This window comes from Pan troglodytes, chromosome 20 (assembly GCF_028858775.2).
Source record: "Pan troglodytes isolate AG18354 chromosome 20, NHGRI_mPanTro3-v2.0_pri, whole genome shotgun sequence".
Classification (NCBI taxonomy): Eukaryota; Metazoa; Chordata; class Mammalia; order Primates; family Hominidae; genus Pan; species Pan troglodytes.
This window is the reverse complement of record NC_072418.2, coordinates 37,364,462-37,387,091: the sequence shown is the minus strand read 5'-3', so window position 1 is coordinate 37,387,091 and position 22,630 is coordinate 37,364,462. Positions and strand designations below refer to the sequence as shown.

At 45.6% G+C, this 22,630-nt stretch overlaps 1 protein-coding gene across 5 annotated transcripts in view; it reads right to left on the bottom strand.

Moving 5' to 3' along the window:
• Window positions 1-21,240, bottom strand: part of GARRE1 (granule associated Rac and RHOG effector 1) — a 100,832-nt gene extending 79,592 nt beyond the window's left edge. For 3 of the 5 annotated variants that reach the window (XM_016935636.4, XM_054673279.2, XM_016935634.4), the window contains exon 1: window positions 21,159-21,240. The gene's annotated coding sequence lies outside the window, so the exon portion shown is untranslated. Of the gene's footprint in view, window positions 1-8,272; window positions 8,369-10,126; window positions 10,397-21,158 lie in introns of those variants that run through there. The other 2 variants (XM_063801489.1, XM_003316261.6) reach the window with 2 other exon arrangements.
• Between the last annotated feature and the right edge of the window lie 1,390 nt (window positions 21,241-22,630).

Below are 22,630 nucleotides of genomic sequence, written 5' to 3'. Positions count from 1 at the left end.
ATTTTACTCCTAGGTATATATATCCAAGAGAAATGAAAAACATGCCTACAAACCGACATGCAGATGAATGTTTGGAGCAGTATTATCATAATACCAAAAACTGGAAACAACTCAAATGTCTATCAATTGACAAATGGACAAACAAAATGTAGTATAACTGTACAATGGAATATTATTCAGCCATGAAAAGGAATAAAGTACTGATACATGGATGAACCTTGAAAACATTATGCTAAGTGAAAGAAACCAGACCCAAGGTTCCCTTAATATGAACTGTACCAATTACGTAAATCCATTGAAACAAAAAGTCAATTAATGGTTGCCTAAGGCTGGGGGTGGGGGTGTGGAATGGGGGAAATAAGGGATGACAGCTAATGGGTATATGGTTTATTTGCAGAGTGATGAAAATATTCTAAAATTGATGATGGTTGCATAACTATGAATATACTAAAAACCACCAATTTATATACTTTAAATGGATAAACTGTATGGTATGTGAATTATATTTCAATAAAGCTGTTACAAAAAATATAAAGATGAATCATTCCTAAACAATTCCCTCTTCTGAGAAAAAAAAAAGAAAAAAACACAGAAAATGTTCTGTCCTCTCCAATCCACAAAAATGTAAATCCAAATATCTACCCTTGATAATGTGGAGACACTACAGGAAATTCTTTAGGCAGATTAGTGAAGTTATTGTCTATGAAGTTCAAAGCCCAACCATTTCCATGTTTTTAGTCAGTTCAGACTGACTCAAACCGTATTTAGAAATGCACTCTAGAAAAATGCTTTGAAGAATTTTATTCTCAACATTCATAAATTTAAAATATCTATCCAGGCAAGAGAAAATGCCTGGAAAATTCAGTGCTTTGCTCGGACCTTCCTTAGAACTCTACTTTTTTAGCTCCCTTTATCTGTTACCACATTACAAAGTGAAGCAACTCTGTAAGCTGCTAACACGAAAAGACGCTAGTGCTGGCTCTCCTCATACCTCTCTGGCCATTCTTAGTTGCCCCTTTGAGCTACTCCTCCTCTGATAGACCTTAAGTGCTGTGCCTTCTCTGTTTCTAAGAGCAACATATTCCTTCTGGGAAGATTCCCAAATCCATCCCTCTAGCCCAGATCTTTGTCCTGTGCTCCAGAACCCAAATATTCAACTGCCTAGTGGACAGGTCCCAAAATCAAAAGTCCAAAACCAAATCTTCCAAGTCTTTCAATATGCCTTCCCAGTCTTGGCAAATGACATCACCATCTGCCTACTTGAACAAGGCAGAAACCTGGGAGTTATCCTCTACTCTTCACTCTCCTTCACATCCAATTAATCACAGTCTTATCCTTCCTGCCTTCTTGAGACGGAGTTTCACTCTAGTTGCCCACACTGGAGTGCAATGGTGCGATCTAAGCTCACTGCAACCTCTGCCTCCTGGGTTCAAGCGATTCTCCTGCCTCAGCCTCCTGAGTAGCTGGGATTACAGGCATACACCACAACGCCCGGCTAATTTTGTATTTTTAGTAGAGACAGGGTTTCTCCATATTGGTCAGGCTGGTCTCGAACTCCCAACCTCAGGTGATCCACCCACCGCGGCCTCCCAAAATGCTGGGATTACAGGTATGAGCCACCGTGCCCGGCCCCTTCCTGCCTTCTTAGTATCTCTCAAGTCCTTTTCCTTCTATCTTCACTGCCGTACCAAAGCTACTGTTTTTACCTCCTGCCTGAATTATGGAGGCGCCTCCTGAGTGATCTTCCAAATGCCTGGGCTACTCCCCTCTGGATGCTGTGTGACTACTCTAGAGTCAATGTGATCACACCACTCTGCGCTTAAAATCCACTATGGCTCTCCACTACCCTTCCCAATTTTCTTACACCACCCCAACACCACCCACTTCCTACATGTGCCATCTTCCTTCTCGCCACCTGGCCACATATTTCATTTCTACTGTCTGGAAAGCTCTCTTGGCTCACTCTCATTCCTCTTGGATGTCTAACTTAGGCATCACTTCTTCTGAGAAACCACTTTGACAGACTGAGCGAGGGGTTCCTCTGCTGCCGTAACACCCTGTTTTTAGCCCCATCTTAACATTAACTCTACTGAACCGTAACATGCTAGATCACAACTGCCAGTTTGCTCTGTGTTTCCCTGCCACCTCCAACCCCCAGGACCCCTGAGCTCATTCAAAACATCCAAGGGTGCTAAGCATGATGTAAACATTTAACAAATATTTGTTGAATTATTAGTTTGTCCTCAGTACTTATTTAATGGTATTTCTTTACAACATTCATGAAGTCACCCTTGCCAACCACAGAGGCAGTAGTTAGATGCTAGAAATAAGGTTCTACTTAAAATAAATAAGCTGGTGAAGACATGCCACGTCCACACAAGTACTCCCCAAAGAAATGGACCAGTCACTAAGTGTCTATGACGTGCCAAGCATTATACTTGGAGCTTTAGATATCAAATATCTTGAAACAGCTGACATTAACTGTGGGTAAGAGCCAGGCACTGTGCTATGCACTTTACATGTTATCATATTTATTTATTTATTTATTTATTTATTTTCAAGACAGGATCTTGCTCTGTTGCCCAGGCTGGAGCACAGTGGCACAATCTCGGCTCACTGCAATCTCCATCTCCTGGGTTCAAGTGATTGACCAGCCTCAGCCTCCCAAGTAGCTGGGAGTACAGGCGTGCGTCACACACCTGGCTAATTTTTGTGTTTTTAGTCGAGACAGTTTTCACCATGTTAGCCAGACTGGTCTCGAACTCCTGACCTCAAGTGATCCAACCTCCTCGGCCTCCCAAAGTGCTGGGATTACAGGCGTAAGCCATCACACCTGGCCGTGTTATCAAATTACAAGGTTATCACAATGACCCCATAAGGTAGGTGAGGCATCTAATAAGATGAAGTGAGTTCTTCATGTTCTCACCACATGGCTAAGGTAATGGTCACCACACAGCTAGGTCTGGGACATGGCAATCTGCTGCCAGAGGCTGAGCTCTCCATTCTTGCACCATCCCACCTCTGTCAAATATCCAGACCATGGCACTCTGCTTACCACTCCTAGGAGATGGTTAAGGCTGCCAGCTTCTTGGAACTGATGAGAAGCTGAGCTGGAGCAATGAAAAGTGACCTCTCTCTAGGAGATCATACTCCATATCACTGCTGATGATTCCCAAATTCAACTCTCCAGTCAAGACCTCCCTCTCCAAGGACCAGACCCAGGAGACATCTCCGCAGGGTCTTCAAGTTTTACCCTTTCACGGCCAGGGCACGGTAGCTCACGCCTGTAATCCCAGCACTTTGGGAGGCCAAGGTGGGTGGATTACCTGAGGTCAGGAGTTTGAGACCAGCCTGACCAACATGGCAAAACCCCGTCTCTACTAAAAATACAAAAATTAGCCGGGTATGGTGGTGGGCGCCTGTAATCCCAGCTATCTGGGAATCACTTGAACCCAGGAGGCAGAGGTTGCAGTGAGCCAAGATTGCATCACTGCACTCCAGCCTGGGCAACAGAGCAAGACTATGTTTCAAAAAAAGTTTTACCCTGTCACCTTTCCATTTCCCACTCCTCCTGCTATATTTACTGCCTTGCTTGGTCAAAGGCACAACCAACTTTTAACCTAAACTTAAGGTGTTATTCCAGATGGTCCCTGTCCTGTTGTCTAGCCTGTCCTTTCAATCCTGTCAATCCTGTTCACCACAGTGCCTCTTCTATAGCAATGGCTCCATAAATGTTACCTATTATTATTATATCCTAAATGTTTCTCATTTCCTCCTTACCCTTGCACTACTCAGCTTCCAAGGAAATTGTCTTCCAGAGCAAGCAATATCAAGGCACAGAAGCTGACAGAATGCCTTCTATGAGGACAAGAAGCCAGCCTGCCAAAGGCTCAGGCCCTAGTTTTTTTGTTTTTGTTTTTGTTTTTTTGAGACTTGCTCCATGCCCCAGGCTAGAGCACAGTGGCACGATCATAGCTCACTGCAGCTTTGACCTCCCTCAAGTGAACCTCCCACCTCAGCCTCCTAAGTAGCTCAGCTAATTTTTATTTTTTGATTTTTTGTAGAGATGGGGTCTCTCTACATTGCCCAGGCTGGTCTCAAACTCCTGGGCTCAAGCAATCCTTCTGCCTCGGCTCCCAAAATGCTGGTACTACAGACATGAGCCACCGCACCCAGCTCCTAGTTCTTTCAATGAAAGTGCACAGAAGGGGCCAGGCGTGGTGGCTCACACCTGTAATCCCAGCACTCTGGAAGGCCGAGGCGGGTGGATGACGAGGTCAGGAGATCCAGACCAGCCTGGCCAACATGGTGAAACCCTGTCTCTACTAAAAATACGAAAAGTTAGTTGGGTGTGGTGGCACACACCTGTAGTCCCAGCTACTAGGGAGGCTGAGGCAGGTGAATCGCTTGAACCCAGGAGACAGAGGTTGCAGTGAGCCAAGATCACGCCACAGCACTCTAGCCTGGGCAACAGAGTGAGACTTCATCTAAAAAAAAAAAAAAAAAAAAAAAAAGAAAGTGCACAGAAGGTATACCTGAACACTAGCTGAAGCTGATAGAGCACAGCATACTCTAAGTAGCAAACTAAGAATTATGAGAATGTCAGATATGAAAATAGAAACAAATGGCTTTAATCCCAGGGAACCAAACATTCTACTTTATTCCATTTTATAAGTTAGTAATTAGTAATTCAATTCTTTAACACAGTGGTTCTCAACAAGTGGGGAAAAGTATAATTTTGTGTCCTTCTCTGCCCTACCAACATCTGGCAATGTCTAGAGATGTTTTGGTTGTCACCCTGGGCAAGTGCTAGTGGGCAGCATCCAGTGGGTAGAGGCCAGAAGTGCTGCTGAACATCCCATAATGCACAAGACAGCCCCTACAAAGAATTATCTACCCCAAAATGTCAACAGTGCAGCTCTTAAGAATCTCCGATAAACTAATGCTTTGAGTACCTTCCATATTCAAGTTAACTAATGTATAACAAGTTACTTCTTTCTGGGGAGATGATACAAACTTTCTCCATAAATTAAGCTATAACTGGTCCATAAGCTAAGAAGAGGCATCATCAAAAAAGAGACTGATAAATGCTAAATAAGTCATTTAGAAAACAAATGCCATGGGTTCAGAGGAAGGAGGGTGCCATAGAGGCTGAGGCCCCCCTCAAAGATCTGAGAGAGCAGACTGGGCTCCTCAGCTCACTTCAAGCTGCCAGTCAAGGCCCTCTAGAGAGTAACCAGAATCCACCTTCCTATCCTTACCTGCAACAGGGCCTGTCCCTTCAACTTAACCTTCCCTCAAGCTGCAGAGGCCACAGGGCCACGACATTCCACCCACATTGTTACTGCTGAAAAAAGCCCTCACTTCCTTCACAAAAGTGCTGTCCTCCAACTAAACAGAAACCCCTGTCTCCACCCACAAGGCTGAGGACATGATGTCACCTCAACCCAATCACAAAATCATGTTCCTATGACTCCTAGAGGAAGAAGGTAGTGAAAAGATTAAGGTGGAAAATGCCTTAAATGGCTCAAGCCCTGAGGCCTTGTCCTCTGCCACCTAAAATCACTGCTTAGCAGCAGCCAGCCAGGAGCCGCCTCATTTCCTGTGCAACTGCGGTAAAAATAGGAAGTGGGGGAGGAAGTTCACAAAGCAGAAACAAAAGTAATCACTGCCTAGCTTCCTGAACACAAATCACCGAGCAGGGAGGGTATCATTAAAACATCACAAGAGAAAGGCGGGCATGGAGAGCAAGGCCAGAGGAAAGGAAGTGACACTTTGGGGTGGGGTCCACCAAGCCCAGACTATTTCTGTGCCTGAGACACTGCTCCAAAAGGAAAACTGGGCAAAACTGGACACTAGCCTATTCTACAGAAATGGCTTCCATGGAATTAATACTAAAGCATGTTCACTTGAAGACATGCAAAAACTGAACTGTTCTAGCAGAGTAAAAAATATCAATGAAAAAGTTTTAAGGAGGCCAAGATTAAACTATTTTTCTAGTCAAGAGGTAGCTACTAAAACAAAACAAAGGTCAGGTCTGGTGGCTCACATTGTAATCCTAACACTTCAGACGGCCGAGGCAGGAGGATCACTTGGGCCCAGGTGTTCAAGGTTGCAGTGAGCTATGATCATGCCACTGCACTCCAGCCTGGGTAACACAGCAAGGGCCTCTCTCAAAATAAATAAATAAATACATAAATAGAAATAAATTTTAAAAACAAAACAAAAGAGCTACTATATAATTGATTGGTTGACAAAATCCGAAGCCCATGTTAGCCTATATTGAGCTATGAAAACTCAGGCGGATAGGAAAAAAACTACTGAATAAACATTCTAATCAGTGCCAGAATCTATCACAAGTAAAATAAAGAGGCTTCTACAACCATCCCCACCCCCAACACGGGTCAACCCTGTGAGGCTCCAGGCACCCAGGATGCAGTGGGAAAGGAGACAGATGCAGCACCGGCTCGCTACCAATCTCACGTGGGAACAACCTGCTTCCACGTGGTGATCCACGACCGCCTCTGGTACTGACATTTGCTCTGTAACAATTTACCACCACAAACCATGGCGTTCCTCTATGAAGCCAAAGCAACTTATCATTAGCGGTTCTGAAGAGCTTTTATATTTGGTAATCTACAAACAACTGATCATTTCATTTAAGCAGAAGAACAACTTTTCTAACCGCAAGGTCAACAGAGCCAAAATTTACTTTCAAAATAACAGAGGTTTTAAAAAAAATAGGTCAAATGTGCTAAGTAGTAATATAGATAAAGAACAGGCTTAATTTTGTTTCATTTGAGGGGTGGTTTGCTGTTTTTGCTTTTATTTTTGGTGGGGAAGGAACAGGAAGATCAATGCGTAACTTTTTTTAAACAGTCACTACGTTAATAAGTAAAAAAGTAAATGAAACGGGTAGTAATCACCACATATTCAATTTCTTTTTTCTTTCTTTTTTAAGAGACGGAGTCTCACTGTGTTGCCCAGGCCAGTCTCAAACTCCTGGACTCAAGCAACCCTCCCACCTCGACCTCCCAAACTGCTGGGATTACAGGTGTGAGTCACTATACCTGGCCTCAATTTCATACAAAGAAAAATAGTGAACATTTAATGAAAAAAAAAATCCAGTATTACTTGGTCGTGATAAGGACAGACCTAGCTGTCTGTCTGATTTTCTGGTAACAAATGGACTTAACTGTACTCTAAGACTGTTGTTTTAGTCTTCTTATGAAGTCAAAAGCTCACTCTCAAAACCTGCTGCCATCAAAACAAAACAAAACTAGTATTAGAACTCTTGAAGGAATTCTATTACAGGAACACTGTGAGCCAAAAAAAAAATCTTTGTTAAACAGAGATCTTCAAAGGAAGAAGAAACAACAAAAAAAGGGGCAAATCCCCGCCAAGGAAAGTTTTGTCTACAAACACATACAAACCACCACCTATCACCAAAGGATGAACAAAGCTGGCTCCTAAACTTCCGAAAAAGTTTGTTCAGGTAAAATGAAGGTTTCATCTATCAACTAAAATAGTCTTGGACCATTAAAAATTTCTGCATCAAATGTGCCCAAGTACTATGAAAACATTTGTGACAACAAATTGTGTTGCTGGTGGAAATTCAAGTGTAAATCAGGGAGTGAAAATAATTTATTTCTAAGTAGATTTTTTTAAAAAAAATCACAAAGCACCGCGTGCAGTGGTTCACGCCTCTAATCCCAGCACTTTGGGAGGCCAAGGCGGGTGGATCACGAGGTCAAGAGTTTGAGACCAGCCTGGCCAACATGGTGAAACCCCGTCTCTACTAAAAATACAAAAATTAGCCAGGCATGGTGGCAGGTGCCTGTAATCCCAGCTACTCAGGAGGCTGAGGCAGGAGAATTGCTTGAACCTGGGAGGCAGGGGTTGCAGTGAGCCAAGATTACCCCACTGCACTCCAGCCTGGGCAACAGAGCGAGACTCCATCAAAAAAAGAAAAAAAAAAAAATCACAAAGCAATTATATAATTTATTCAAACCTAATTTGTTAAAAAAAAAAAAATCAACAGTCTACACCAGTTAGAAACCTGCGGTTTATTTTTGTTACAGTGTGGTACAATGTGCAAAAGCCCAGGTATCCAAAAAAAAGTTTTCAAAACTTCTAAAAAAAAGGTTGGATTACTGAAAACTAATTGTGTCCATTAGAAAGTTATTTAAGAAGACTTAAAATTCTATTTTTTGTTTTTGTTTTTACTTATTTTTTTAAAGACAGGGTCTTGGCTGGGCACGGTGGCTCATACCTGTAATCCCGGCACTTTGGGAGGCCAAGGTAGGAGGACTGCTTGAGCTCAGGAGCTCAAGACCAGCCTGGGCAACACAGCAAGACTTCGACTCTACTAAAAAGTAAACAAAAAAAAATTAGCCCAGTGTGCTGGCATATATCTGTAGTCCCACCTACTTGGGAGGCTGAGGTAGGAGGATGGTTTCAGCCAGGGAGATTGAGGCTGCAGTGAGACCTTACAGTCTCTTGCTCTGTTGCCAAGGCTAGAGTACTGCAGTTGTGTGATCGCGGCTCACTGCAGCCTCGATCTCCCGGGCTCAGGCAACTTCCCACCTCAGCCTCCCAAGTAGCTGGAACTACAGGCACACACCACCATGCCCAGGTAATTTTTTAATTTTTCTGCAGAGACGGGGTTTCGCTGTGATGTTCAGGTTGGTCTCAAACTCCTGGCCTCAAGCGATCCTCCCGCCTCGGCCCTTCAAAGTGCTGGGACTACAAGCATAAACTACCATGTCTGGCCCAAGAAAACTTAAAAATTCTATAGTGCCACTCTTAACAACTTTGCACTATGGAACCTATCCAAAATTACCCTCAAATGGAGGGAAAAAAACAAGTATTTATCCAGAAGCTTATATATAAATAGGTAAATCTAACTATAATTTAGAAATTTTTTTCTCACTATGGAGAAGGATTATATAAATTTTAGATAAACTTAAGATTCAAAATCATTTCTGAGAATTTAAGGCATCCATAAAAAATTCTATCAATAAATTGTAACATCTCTTCCAAGCTGAGAACACTGACTCCAATTTTGCATACCCAGCAAACCTTCCCATCCCTCAAAAAGACCAGAAAGTTGCCTGGTGCAATGGCTCACACCTGTAATTCCAGCACTTTGGGAGGCCGAGGTGAAGAGATCGAGACCATCCTGGCCAACATGGTGAAACCCCATCTCTACTAAAAATACAAACATTAGCTGGGCGTGGTGGCACGCGCCTACAGTCCCAGCTACTCAGGAGGCTGAGGCAGGAGAATCGCTTGAACCCCGGAGGCAGAGGTTGCAGTGAGCCAAGATCGCGCCACTGCACTTCAGCCTGGGTGACAAAGCGAGACTCCTTAGTCTCAAAAAAAAAAACAACAGAAAATCAGAGTCACAGCCAGGAAGCTCATTCTTCCCAATATTTCAGCAGGTCAAACATTAAGAAATGAGAAAATTCTAGGGGATTCCTCACCATCCACTCGCTAGGCAGGGAAGACAGCCCCAGAGAGCAGGCCCGCAGTGGTTCACCTCCAGGCTGGCTTCTGGCTCTGCCACTTATCTGCGCCATGAGCCTTCACATACTCAAACATTCACTAAGGTTCTCCTAAGTGCATAGCACTGCTCCAAGAACCCAGGATGCAGTGGTGAAGAGATAGACATAATGCTTGCTCTCAAGGAGCTTACCGTTAATAAGGGAAAAGGAGAAAATGCTCAGGCCCTTGCCTTTCAGGTAGATGCTCCAATACAAAGAAACTTCATGGAAACCACGCACTTCCAAAATGCAGTAGTTACTGGTATGGGTATGGGAATCAGACTGATCTAGATGTGAATTCCTGCTCTTAGTAAATATCAGCTGAATAAATGGCACTTACTAACTTTGAGCAAGTCGCCTAACTCTTGTGCTGAGGATTAAATCCATAAAGCACAGCCTCTGCCATACCCTCAGTCTCCGTAAATGAAAGCTACTGCTCTGAAAGAGGGCGTGGATTAGTAAGAAGATAGCATTTCATCTTCCACTGCAATTCTTAATTCTTGTCTTCTACTAGTCAAAAACAAACTCCCTCGAACCCCCAAAATCTGTAAGTTAAAACAACTTTCAGAAATAAAACTTACCTTCCTGCAGCTCTGGGCCCAACTCCCAAGTCCAGGCAACAAACTAAAAGAAGTAATGCCCTATGCGCTGGAGGGGAAAGAGGTCATGGCTCCTCCCATTTCCGTGCCCACCACTCCCTCCTCTTTCAACCCCAAGCCAGAGGCAAGAACAGAAGGAACACAGTTGAGGAGGGGCATCACCTCGAATTACAAAGTACATTACAAAGTGACTCAAGCACAAGGATGTAGCGCATTCTCTCCCACCTTGACACCCAGGAGCCGCACAGGTCCTTGTGGCTGGTGAGAGGAACCACTTCCGCCTCTTCCTGCCTAGGTCACCAGAGCCTGCGGCACCCAAGTCTGGGAGCCAAGCCAGCTTTCCCCAACCTCTGTTCCCATGCACATATATCCACCTCGGGGACCAGGGGTGGGGTGAGGGAAGACGCAAGTTATTTCCAGGTTTCCTGGCCATAATTAGCATCTCACTAGTACTTAATCCCAAAATCATTTTTAGTAAGAAAATCAGATTTTTTTCAGGTAATATCTTGCTCTAATTCCACTTTCAAAAATCTTCCCATTATGATTCTTTGCCACTGTCAATTTGAAAACACACTTAACTGACAGTGGCCCAGACACAAGGAACATAATCAAAATGACTTAAAAAAAAGAAAGAAAAGCAATATTCTATCTAGGCACAAATCCTAGAACAGACTCACAGTTAATGTAGAGGCCTGCGTCAAGAACACTCACTGGCAACACTGGTTATTCCCACATGCCCTGCATTACGAGGATTGTTAAATACATCACACAGAACACCTCACAGCCATTCCAAACATCAAGGCAGAGCACCACACTTCACTGAGTCAAAGATGTCACCATTTACAAATCATATCATTGCCTCATATACGCCAAGAAAAACTCTGCCATGTAACAATGACATGCCAGCCGGGCGTGGTGGCTCACACCTATAATCCCAGCACTTCGGGAGGCCGAGGCGGGCGGATCACAAGGTCAGGAGATCAAGACCATCCTGGCTAACACAGTGAAACCCCGTCTCTACTAAAAATACAAAAAATTAGCCGGGCATGGTGGCGGGCACCTGTAGTCCCAGCTACTCGGGAGGCTGAGGCAGGAGAATGGCGTGAACCGGGGAGGCAGAGCTTGCAGTGAGCTGAGATCGTGCCACTGCATTTCAGCCTGGGCAACAGAGCAAGACTCCATACCCCCTCTAAAAAAAAAAAAAAAAAAAAGACATGTCATCACATGACATGTCCAAATTTCAGGCCTCCTCAAAGCTCTTGTCCTGTTTCTGACTCCTCTGCCTGCCTCAGGCTGGCTGGGACACACAACATGGAAAAAGTCCCTTTGTGTTATTTTCCCTCTAGAAATTACCCATATTTAACATCCATCATTTTGATGAAACCATCTTGGGCCACCTCAGTTCCCAAGGAGCCTTTCTGACTCCTGCAGCCTCTGCTGTCTCTGTCATTAGCTGCATGCTCTCCCTTTCCAAATGAACTGGGAGCATCAGAGACAGAGGCTGGACACATCTTTACACTTACGGTCATGCATAGCACACGGACAGAGCAACAGAGACGACGACAAACACATACCTCCTGGGAACTGTTCCAAGGACTTTACAAATATTAACTCAGTAATGCCTCACTACAACCCCAGGAGGCAGGTATTACTACCTCCCCATTTTCAGAGGAGGTAAACTGAGGTCAAGGCAGGGGCAGGCCTTGAACCCAAGCCGTCTTGCACAGTCCTCACTCTTAACCTCCATGCTACATTCACTCTACACAACAGCCATGTCCATCATAGACATTTATTTTAAAAGTTATCGTTAAAATGAAAACACAGACCGGGTGCGGTGACTTGCGCCTGTAATCCCAGCACTTTGGGAGGCTGAGGTGGATGGATCACTTGAGGTCAGGATTTCGAGACCAACCTGGCCAACATGGCCAACATGGTGAAACCCTGTCTCTATTAAAAATACAAAAATTAGCCAGACGTAGTGGCGGGCACCTGTAATCCCAGCTACTCAGGAGGCTGAGGCAGGAGAATCGCTTGAACCCAGGAGGCGGAGGTTGCAGTGAGCCAAGATTGCACCACTTCACTCCAGCCTAGGCAACAGAGCAAGACTCTGTCTCAAAAAAAAAAAAGAAAAGAAAAAAAAAAGAAAATACATATACACAGGGAAAAAAATTCACACCATACAAAATGGTATGCAAAGAAAAAGCTAACTCAGCCTAACAGCCTGGTTTTCTGGGGTCTCATCCCAAAAACAACCACTGTTTCTTTTCTATCATTCCAGAAATTATTTCTGCACTTATAAACCTATTTCATGTATATCTATCTATCTATCTATCTATCTATCTATCTATCTATCTATCTATCGAGAGAGGGAGACATTATTTATTTTATTTTTATTTATGTATTTTTTGAGATGGAATCTTGCTCTGTCACCCAGGCTGGAGTGCAGTGGCACAATCTTGGCTCACTGCAACCTCCACCTCCCAGGTTCAAGCAATTCTCCTGCTGCAGCCTCCTGGACAGCTGGGATTACAGGCACCCGCCACCATGCCCAGTTAATTTTTGTATTTTTAGTAGAGGTGGGGTTTCACCATGTTGGCAGGCTGGTCTCAAACTCTGGACCTCAGGTGATCCGCCCGCCTCAGCCTCTCAAAGTGCTGGGATTACAGGCGTGAGCCACCATGCCTGGCCTATATATATTTTTTTAAACAAATGAGCTCATATTACTTCAAAAGTGGAGAAATTTTTTAAAATTAGAAAAACACAAATGGGCAAACATACATTGTTCTGTACCTTGCTTCTTCCACTGATTTCTCTGAGCTTGATCCACATCTGCACCTGTCCTGTTTTTATTAAATTCTAAGATATATTTTTACATTTTAACTTCGTGGTTTTTCATGAAGTCAGAGGATCTTAGAGTGCTTGGACTTCATCAGGAAACAGGATCACAAAAAGCTTTTAAACATATATAAGACACTGGGAGTTATCTTGGCAGCCATGTGCAGGCTGAATCAAGAAGCAGAGGCCAGGCGAGGTGACTCACGCCTACAATCCCAGCACCTTGGGAGGCCAAGGCAGGCGGATCACCTGAGGTCAGGAGTTCGAGACCAGCCTAGCCAATATGGTGAAACCCCATCTCTACTAAAAATACAAAAATTAGCTGGGCGTGGTGACGCATGCCTGTAATCCCAGCTACTTGGGAGGCCGAGGCAGGAGAATTGCTTCGACCCAGGAGGTGAAGGTTGCAATGAGCTGAGATCGCACCACTGCATTCCAGCCTGGGTGAGAGAGAGACTCCGCCTCAAAAAAAAAAAAAAAAAAAAAAAAAGCAGCAGCTGGGCATGGTGGCTCACTCCTGTAATCCCAGCACTTTGGGAGACCAAGGTGGGCAGATCACAAGGTAAGGAGTTCAAGACCAGCCTGGCCAATATGGTGAAACCCCGTCTCTATTAAAAATACAAAAATTAGCCAGGCATGGTGGCACTCACCTGTAGTCCTAGCTACTCGGGAGGCTGAGGCAGAAGAATCGCTTGAACCCAGGGAGGCAGAGGTTGCAGTAAGCCGAGATCCTGCCACTGCATTCCAGCCAGGGTGACAGAGCAAGATTCCATTTCAAAAAAAAAAGGCAGGGAGACCTACCCGGTGACATGTGACATGATGCCACACGTACCAGAGGTAAGTACCTACATCAAAGGGTTGTTGTGAGGATTAAACAATGCAATGTAGACAAAGCTCTCAGCATCAAACCTGGTTAGCGCAGTGAGTCGAAGGACTCAGCACAGGACCTGAAGTGCTGTTAGTGCCCAGTTAGACATTGTTATTAGTTATTTCAAGGACTGCTCCCACTTTCCAATGTCGTTTCCCTCTACTCCTTATTCATACCTGTCCAGACTCTACCCTCAATCTCCTGCAGCTCAAATACCTCATGCTTGCTCTCACCTCCACACCTTTGGACGTGTCATGCCCCTGCCCAAGAGTCCTCCCCTCTTGCTGTGGCACTGGACTTACTTTTTCCCACAGTACTCAGCTCAAGAACAGCCTTCTCCAGAAGTCTCCCCTGAGAACTGCAGGCTGGATTCCCTGGATGAGCAATTTAGGAAGAGCTTATCTGTCATTACTTCCCAGTGTCTGTTTATCAGCTTATTCAATGCACCCAGAAGCAAGCAGTTCCATGGGGGTTGATTATTTAGGCTATCTAAGCTCAAAGAAAACTGATGTATGAACCAGAGGCCAGTTACTACTTTATGAATACCAACGAGAGCTAATACTGTCATTGAATACTTATCACAGGTGCCGGGTAGCACGCTCAGAGCCCTCACTGCAACACTAAGAGAAAGGTGCTACTATTATCCCCATTCTACAAATCAGAAAACTGAAAGATTAGCCAGCATCCCAAGACCAGGATCTGATCCAAGCAGCTTAGATACAGAGCCCTCAACCACTCACATTCTCTCCTTACCAAGAAATCTCCACGTGCAGCTATCTTCTACTCAGATGGTACTGGGAGGACAGACGCTAAGCAAGGGAGAGACCCTTGCAGCCAGAGGCAACAACAGGGACACGCCCATCTGTGTGTTAGTGCAGATGGCTTTGTGGAGGGAACGCTGCACTGCTCCTCTGGTCAGGCCCCCAGAGAGTGCTACACACACACCACCTAATTCCTCTCTTGGACCCGCCACCCCAATTTCCAGACACTGTCCCAATCCTCTCCCAGAAACACAAGTATTTCTTCTGAGGATACAAAATTAAGTTTAAGCTTTCCGGCTACAAACACATTCCATGCATGCCTTCCTGGGGTTATAGCTGGGTCAGTTTGGTTGAATTTAAAGTTTTCCCTGAGATTCTTCAAACTACATTTACAAAATATCTTTTGACTTATATCTTTTCTATAGATAGCTAATGTGTATGACATTTTTTCTGATTTCATTCTCAGATGATCATTCATTCCTTCAACAAATACTTCATTAATGCTAAACGACAAGTTAGTGGGTGCAGCGCACCAGCATGGCACATGTATACATATGTAACTAACCTGCACATTGTGCACATGTACCCTAAAACTTAAAGTATAATAATAATAAAATAAAAATAAAAAAATGATATTACCAAATCCTTGTCATAGAAAAGGTGATCAAGAAGTATACAGCCAAAATTATCAGGAAAAGATATTATAGGCTTATCTTGGAGATATTGCAGGTGTCATTCCAGATCATTTCAAGAAAGTGAATATTGCAATGAAGCAAGTCACATGATGTTTTTTATTTTCCTGTACATATAAAAGTTATGTTTACACTATATTGTAGTCTGTTAAGTATGCAATCGCATTATGTCACAAAAACAATGCACATACCTTAATTTAAAAATACTTCATTACTAAAAAATGCTAATGATCATCTGCATCTTCAGCAAGTGGTAAACTTTTCGTTGGCAGAGGGTCTTGCCGTGATGTTGATGGCTGCTAATTGATCAGAGTGGTGGGTGCTAAAGGTTGGGGTGGCTGTGGCAATTTCTTAAAATAAGGTTTATTAGTCTGTTCTCACCCTGCTATGGGGAAATGCCCAAGACTAGGTAATGTATAAAGGAAAGAGGCTTAATTGATTCACAGTTCCCCAGGGCTGGGAGGCCTCAGAAAACATATTCATGGCAGAAGGGGAAGCAAACAGTCCTTCTTCACATGGCAGCAGCAAGAAGAATGAGACCCAAGTGAAGGGGGAAGCCCCTTATAAAGCCATCAGATCTTGTGAGAAGTTGCTCACTATCACAAGCATAGCATGGGGGAAACTGCTCGTATGATTAAATTACCTCCCATTAGGTCCTTCCCACCACATGTGGGGATTATGGGAACTACAATTCAAGATGAGATTTGGGTGAGGACACAGCCTAACCATATCATTCTGCCCCTGGCTCCTCATGTCCCCTCATTAAACTGAATGAATACAAAACAAACAAACAAACAAAAAAAAAACTTTATCATTTCCATGCACTGTGTTCTAGGCCCTGGAGATCAAAGCAGTAAACAAGACACGCAAGATCTCTGAAACCTGGGAGTGGTTACTTGGTGACTCCCCTTCTAGGCACTTATAATACTTTATGACAATTGCTTATTTGGCATTCTTCACAGGATGTGCTGTCCAGCTCTATATTCTGATCTTCCAGTAAAGTAACTGGACTGTACTGTAGGTACTCCATAAATGTGAGCTAACTCAATTCTTGAGTAAATTCACTGGGTCTCCTCTTTCACATCCAGAGTAGGACCACGTTAAGCCTGAAATCCCTTAAGAAAAGGTACAAAGTCTCAATTGAGGTGTAGGGATAGAAAGCAAATGGCAAATACAATCCATATCAAGAAGGAAGATGTGATTCACCAGCTGGTAAGAACCTTAAGAGTCAGGAAGGACAGGACACCTTGATAAGTGGTATTTATTTATTTATTTATTTACTTATTTATTTTGAGACAGGGTCTCGCTCTGTTGCTTGGGCTGGAGTGCAGCGGCACAATCACAGTTCACTGAATCCTTAACCTCCTAGGCTCAAGCAATCCTCCGGCCTCAGCCTCCCAAGTAGCTGGAATTATAGGCACGGACCACCACACCTAGATAATTTTGGAGTCTCACTATGTTGCCTAGGCTGATCTCAAGCAATCCTCCCACCTTGGCCTCCCAAAGTTCTGGGATCACAGGCATGAGCCCCTGTGCCAGACCTAAAATTCATTTTTTTAAGAGACAGAGGTCTCACTATGTTACCCAGGCTGGTCTCCAACTCCTGAGAGCACGTAATCCTCTCACCTTGTCCTCGCAAAGAAGTGATATTTTCTTTTCTTTTTTTTTGAGACGGAGTCTTACTCTGTCGCCCAGGCTGGAGTGCAGTGGCACGATCTCGGCTCACTGCAAGCTCCGCCTCCCAGGTTCACACCATTCTCCTACCTCAGCCTCCTGAGTAGCTGGGACTACAGGCGCCCATCGCCATGTCCGGCTAATTTTTTAATTTTTTTTTTAGTAGAGATGGGGTTTCACCGTGTTAGCCAAGATGGTCTCGGTCTCCTGACCTCGTGATCCACTCACCTCGGCCTCCCAAAGTGCTGGGATTACAGGCGTGAGCCACTGCGCCCGGCCAGAAGTGATATTTTCTTCACCTGGAGAAAGCATGGCCTCAGCAACATGTCCAGGGGTTACTGAACAGGAGAAAAAGAACTGACCTGCAGAAAACTCTGAGTCGGGGGTCACTAAGTGGTGGCAGAGGTAAGGAAATGAGGTGGTTCTCTACCCAGGACTCATATACTGGATAAGTGGGAAGGAACATGTTTTGGAGCGGGGGTAAGAGGTACAAAACTAGCTTCAGAAAATGCCCCAAGGTAGATGTATGAAGAGAAGCAGTAAAGACAAATGAGAAAGTGCAGTCACAGATTTCAGGAAATGACCATACTAGTTCCAAGTCAAGAAGGCCAATCAAGGCCGGGCGTGGTGTCTCACGCCTGTAATCCCAGCACTTTGGGAGGCCGAGGTGGGTGGATCATTTGAGGTCAGGAGTTCAAGACCAGCCTGGCCAACATGGTGAAACCCCATCTCTATTAAAAATACAAAAATTAGCTGGGGGTGGTGGCGCAGACCTGTAATCCCAGCTACTCGGGAGGCTGAGGCAGGAGACTTGTTTGAACCCTGGAGCCAGAGGTTGCAGTGAGCTGAGATCGAGCCACTGCATTCCAGCCTGGGCAACAGAGCAAGACTCTGTCTCAAAAAAAAAAAAAAAAAGAAAAAAGAAAAAGAAAAAAGAAGGCCAATCAATGGGAGATTCACGAGAGCAAGAAAGAATAGCTCACCATGCCAAATACCTGAGATCAAAGTCAAGGAAAATAATTAAGCAATGGCCACTGCATGCATCAGTTAGGGGACCCTCAAGAGGGCAGTTTCAGTAGAGTTAAAGACATTTGAAGCACAAGCACAACCTGTTGCTGTTTTTCCTTAATCCAAACACAACATTCAGGCTCTCTATGAACTTACACTTCAGAGAAAACGGCAACCTGCTTTTCAATAACTCCAAAACAAATCAATTCCTTATCTAAACCAACATTTTTTTGCCTACCTAGGAAGATCATCATTTTTCACTAAGGACAAAGTTACAGGAGGAAAAAAGAGAGAGTGATTAGCCAGGGGTGGTGGCTCACAACTGTGATCCCAGCTCCTAGGGAGGCTGAGGCAGAAGAATTGCTTGAACCTGGGAGGTGGAGGTTGCAGTAAGCCAAGATTGCGCCACTGCACTCCAGCCTCGGGGACAGAGGGAGACTCCGACTCAAAAAAAGAGAGTGGACACCCAACCCATGTGATATCCCAGCCTGCTAGCTTTCAGAAACAATTATTTCCTATAGACTTGGAAGACCCACTTGACACATGGATCCTGACGTATTAGGCTATAGGTTTTCAACAGAATAAACATTTACTAAAATTTTCACAGAATCATGTGCAATTTGCATTAAAAAAAAAGGATGCTTAAAACATGGTCTTCCAAAAATCTGGAGATAATTTTAGATTGAAAAATCTAGGCTTGCCAAGGGAATCTGAGAACTTTTCTATCTTGGTCTCCAATGCTAACCTACGTATTTGTGTGCAAAAATAGAGGAAGATTAGAATCTCAAATGCCAGACTGAAAAGTTGCCACAACAAACCTGAACTCTTCATATGGAGTTTGTTATCTTGTCAGCAAGAAAGCAGATGAAACGGCAATAAACTAAACTTTTTGCTTTAAAAAGAAAAAAAAAAATCTCAAACATGAAATATTCCCTGTACTTGTATTGGAAAATGATTTCTTTTTAAAACAAAACATTGTGAAGATATTGTGAAAAGAAAATACTGTGATTTTTAAAGAAACTTGAAAACATCTAAGCACACACAAAATGTAAATATGAACTTTGTAAGTAGCCCTTACAAACATACACTTAGAACTTTTAGTCTAAAATATGATAAAATGATAAAGCTTACATATTATTCAGTAAATCTGGAACTGACTAGCCATTTACAAAATATTTCATATTTTAAACCAAGAATGAATTTTAGGTAGACTAAAGGCAAAAAAAAAAACCATGAAATGATGAGACGCAAACGTGAATTTCTTTTTTTTTTTTGAGATGGAGTCTCACTCTGTTGCCCAGGCTGGAGCGCAGTGGCATGACCTCAGCTCACTGCAACCTTCGCCTCCGGGGCTCAAGCGATTCTCCTGCCTCAGCCTCCCAAGTAGCTGGGACTACAGGAGCGCGCCACCATGCTTGGCTAATGTGTTTTTTTTGTATTTTTTTAGTTGAATCCGGGTTTCACCACGTTGGCCAGGCTGGTCTACAACTCCTGACCTCAAGTGATCCGCCCGCCTCGGCCTCCCAAAGTGCTGGGATTACAGGTATGAGCCATCGTGCCAGGCTGGAATTTTTTTTTATGACAAAGAGACAGAAAAATTGTCCAAATATGTCAAAGGAAAAAAAATACTATATATTCTTAAAAATTGAACGTTACGGCCGGACACGGTGGCCCACGCCTATAATCCCAGCACTTTGGAACGCCGAGCCAGGCGGATCACCTGAGGTCAGGAGTTCGAGACCAACCTGGTCAAATGGGCGAAACCCTGTCTCCACCAAAAATACAAAAATTAGCCGGGCATGGTGGGTGCCTGTAATCTCAGCTACTCGGGAGACTAAAGCAGGAGAATCGCTCGAACCCGGGAGGCTAAGGTTGCAGTTAATCTAGATCCCGCCACTGCACTCCAGCCTGGCTGACAGAGCGAGACTGTCTCAAAAAAAACAAAGTTACCTTTGACCCCATCTGTAAGTTTATTCTAAGATAATAATCAGACCAGGTGTAATATCTCACACTTGTAATCCCAACACTTTGGAAGGCGAAGGCGCGAGGGTCGCTTGAGGCCAAAAGTTTTGAGACCAGCCTGGGCAACAGTCTCTTATTAAAGAGAGAAAAAAAAAAGACCATATCAAACAAATCCTTCCGGCAGAATTGTTTATCTTGTGACAAATTGGAAACTATCTCAGTGCTCATCGGTGGTTAAATCACATACTGTAAAGTCCATAAAAATAACAATACCTATCTGTATTTATTGATTATCACCAAAATGTTAGCAGTGGTTGTCACTGAATGGTAGACTGGCAGATGACTGTCATTTTCTACCTTAAGACTTTTTGTGTCGTCTTGAGTGTTTTGCCAGGAAAGGTGAATTAACTGCTTTTATAATGGGGATGAGGAACCAGAACAAGGTATTTTCAAACTGGAGGCCCCCAAAGCTGAGGCTCTGGAAAATTTCTAAAAAGTCTAAACAAAATTCTTATCATGCCAACCAGGCACGCTTCTTTCCTCGCACCGCGCGGCGCAGGAAGACACACCCCTGACTCGCGCTCGTCCCTCGGGCTCGGGTCCTCCACGCTCAGCCCCGGCCCTCCCGGTCCCCGCGGACCCTCCCTCGGGCCCAATGCGCCAGCTGGCTCCGCAGGGCCGGAAAAGCGCGTTCCTCGGCAGCCTGGCGCCGCCGGGAAGGTGCGCGCAGCCCGCCCGGCAGCCCCGGGGTGGCGTGAGGGCCGCCTCCCCGGCCAGCACCAGCGGACCCTTGCCGCCAGCAGGCCGCCCTCCCTCCGCGGGCTTCCGGGAGCGGGTCCTGGCGCCAGCGCGACCTCCCGGGCCCGGGCGAACCGAGGGAGCGTCCCCTTTCCCCGCCTGACGGGCGCCGACCCGCCCCTGCGGTGCCGCGGCCGCCGACTCTCCGACGCGCCCCCAGGTCCCGGGTTCGCGCCAGGAGGCCCCTCCGGGCTTCCGTCGGCCCGGCCAGCGCCCGCAAAGCCCGGCGTCCTCCACAGCGGGCGGGCAAGGGGCGGGAGCCCACGGCCCCGCGCCCTGCGGCCCCGAGCGGACCGGCGCCCCGCGGGCCCGTCTCGCCGTCTGCCCTGGCTGCGGCCCGCGGCCCCGCTGCCCACCGCTCACCGCCCGACCCCGCCCGCCAACCCCCGCCTGCGCCCGCCGCGCCCGCTCCTCACCTGCGACGCGCCCCGGCCCCCAGCGCACCGCCTTGGACCGGCTGTGTACACCGGAAGTGACGTCTCCGGTCCGGCCCCGCCCCCGCCTCGGGCGGACGCGGGGAGGCTGCGGATCCCGCGCCTGGAGTGGACTCTCCTCTCACATTAGAGGGGAGGGGGCGCCCCGGAGCCACCTCTCCTGGGGCCCTGGGCCCCCAAGCGGGACGGCCGGGGCGGAGGTTGAGGACTGGCGGCCAGAGCCGGAGGTCCACCCAGATCCCCCACCATGGCTTGGCCCCCGGGCGGGAGGGGTCGGCTGCGTCCTCCTGGATTTATTACTGAAATTGACTGAAATCGATTACTGGCGTATGGAGTGTTTCCTAGATGCCAGGCCCCGACGGGCACTGCAGGAACGGGTAGTGCTCTCTCCCTCATAAGTTTATTCCTTAGTGGTAAATACACAATACCATTGTCACATATCCGGGTGATAATATAGTACCAATGGTGACAAGTGGTAGGAGGGGAAAGAGTAAGAGGGAGGGAGAGAGTACCCTGACCTAGTAGAGGAGAGTGATCCGGAATTCCCCCAGGGAAAGAGCAGGAGCTGAGGTCCTAAGGGGTAGAAGGGAGAAAAAAAAAAAAAAAAAAAACCGAGAAGGGAGGAGAACACATTACGCAGAAGCAGCAGCAAGTGTCTTCCAGTTCTGTGGGTTTTGTTTGTTTGAGACGGAGTCTTGCTCTATCGCCCAGGCTGGAGTGCAGTGACGTGATCTTGGCTCGCTGCAACCTCCACCTCCCGAGTTCAAGTGATTCTCCTGCCTCAGCCTCCCGAATAGCTGCGATTACAAGCGTGCGCCACCACGCCCGGCTAATTTTTGTGTTATTAGTAGAGACGGGATTTCGCCATGTTGGCCAGGCTGGTCTCAACTCCTGACCTCAGGTGTTCCGCCCATCTCGGCCTCCCAAAGTGCTTGAGCCACGGAGCATGGCCCAGTTTTGTGTTCTAATAATAAATCAGAGTGGTGAGAAGTTAGGTCTTACTTGACAGTGTTGCAAAACTAATGAGTTTTAAGCAAGAGGTGGTTTGTCCATACTTGAGAGTGTAAAGGGGTTACTCTAGATGCAGTGTGGAGAAGGAAGGACTAGGGAGGGGAGGCAAGAGTGGATATAAATGTGTACACCCATGTTCATATTAGTCAGAAGGTGGAAGCAACCCAATGTCCATCCACGGGTGAATGGGTTCACAAAATGTGGTATAAACATAACAATAGAATATTACTCAGCGTTGAAGGAGGCCGGGCGCCGTGGCTTACGCCTGTAATCCCAGCACTTTGGCAGGCCAAGGCGGGTGGATCACCTGAGGTCAGGAGTTCGAGACCAGCCTGACCAACATGATGAAACCCCGTCTCTACTAAAAATACAAAATCAGCCAGGCGTGGTGGCGCATGCCTATAATCCCAGCTACGATGCAAATAGATGAGCTTTGAAGATAT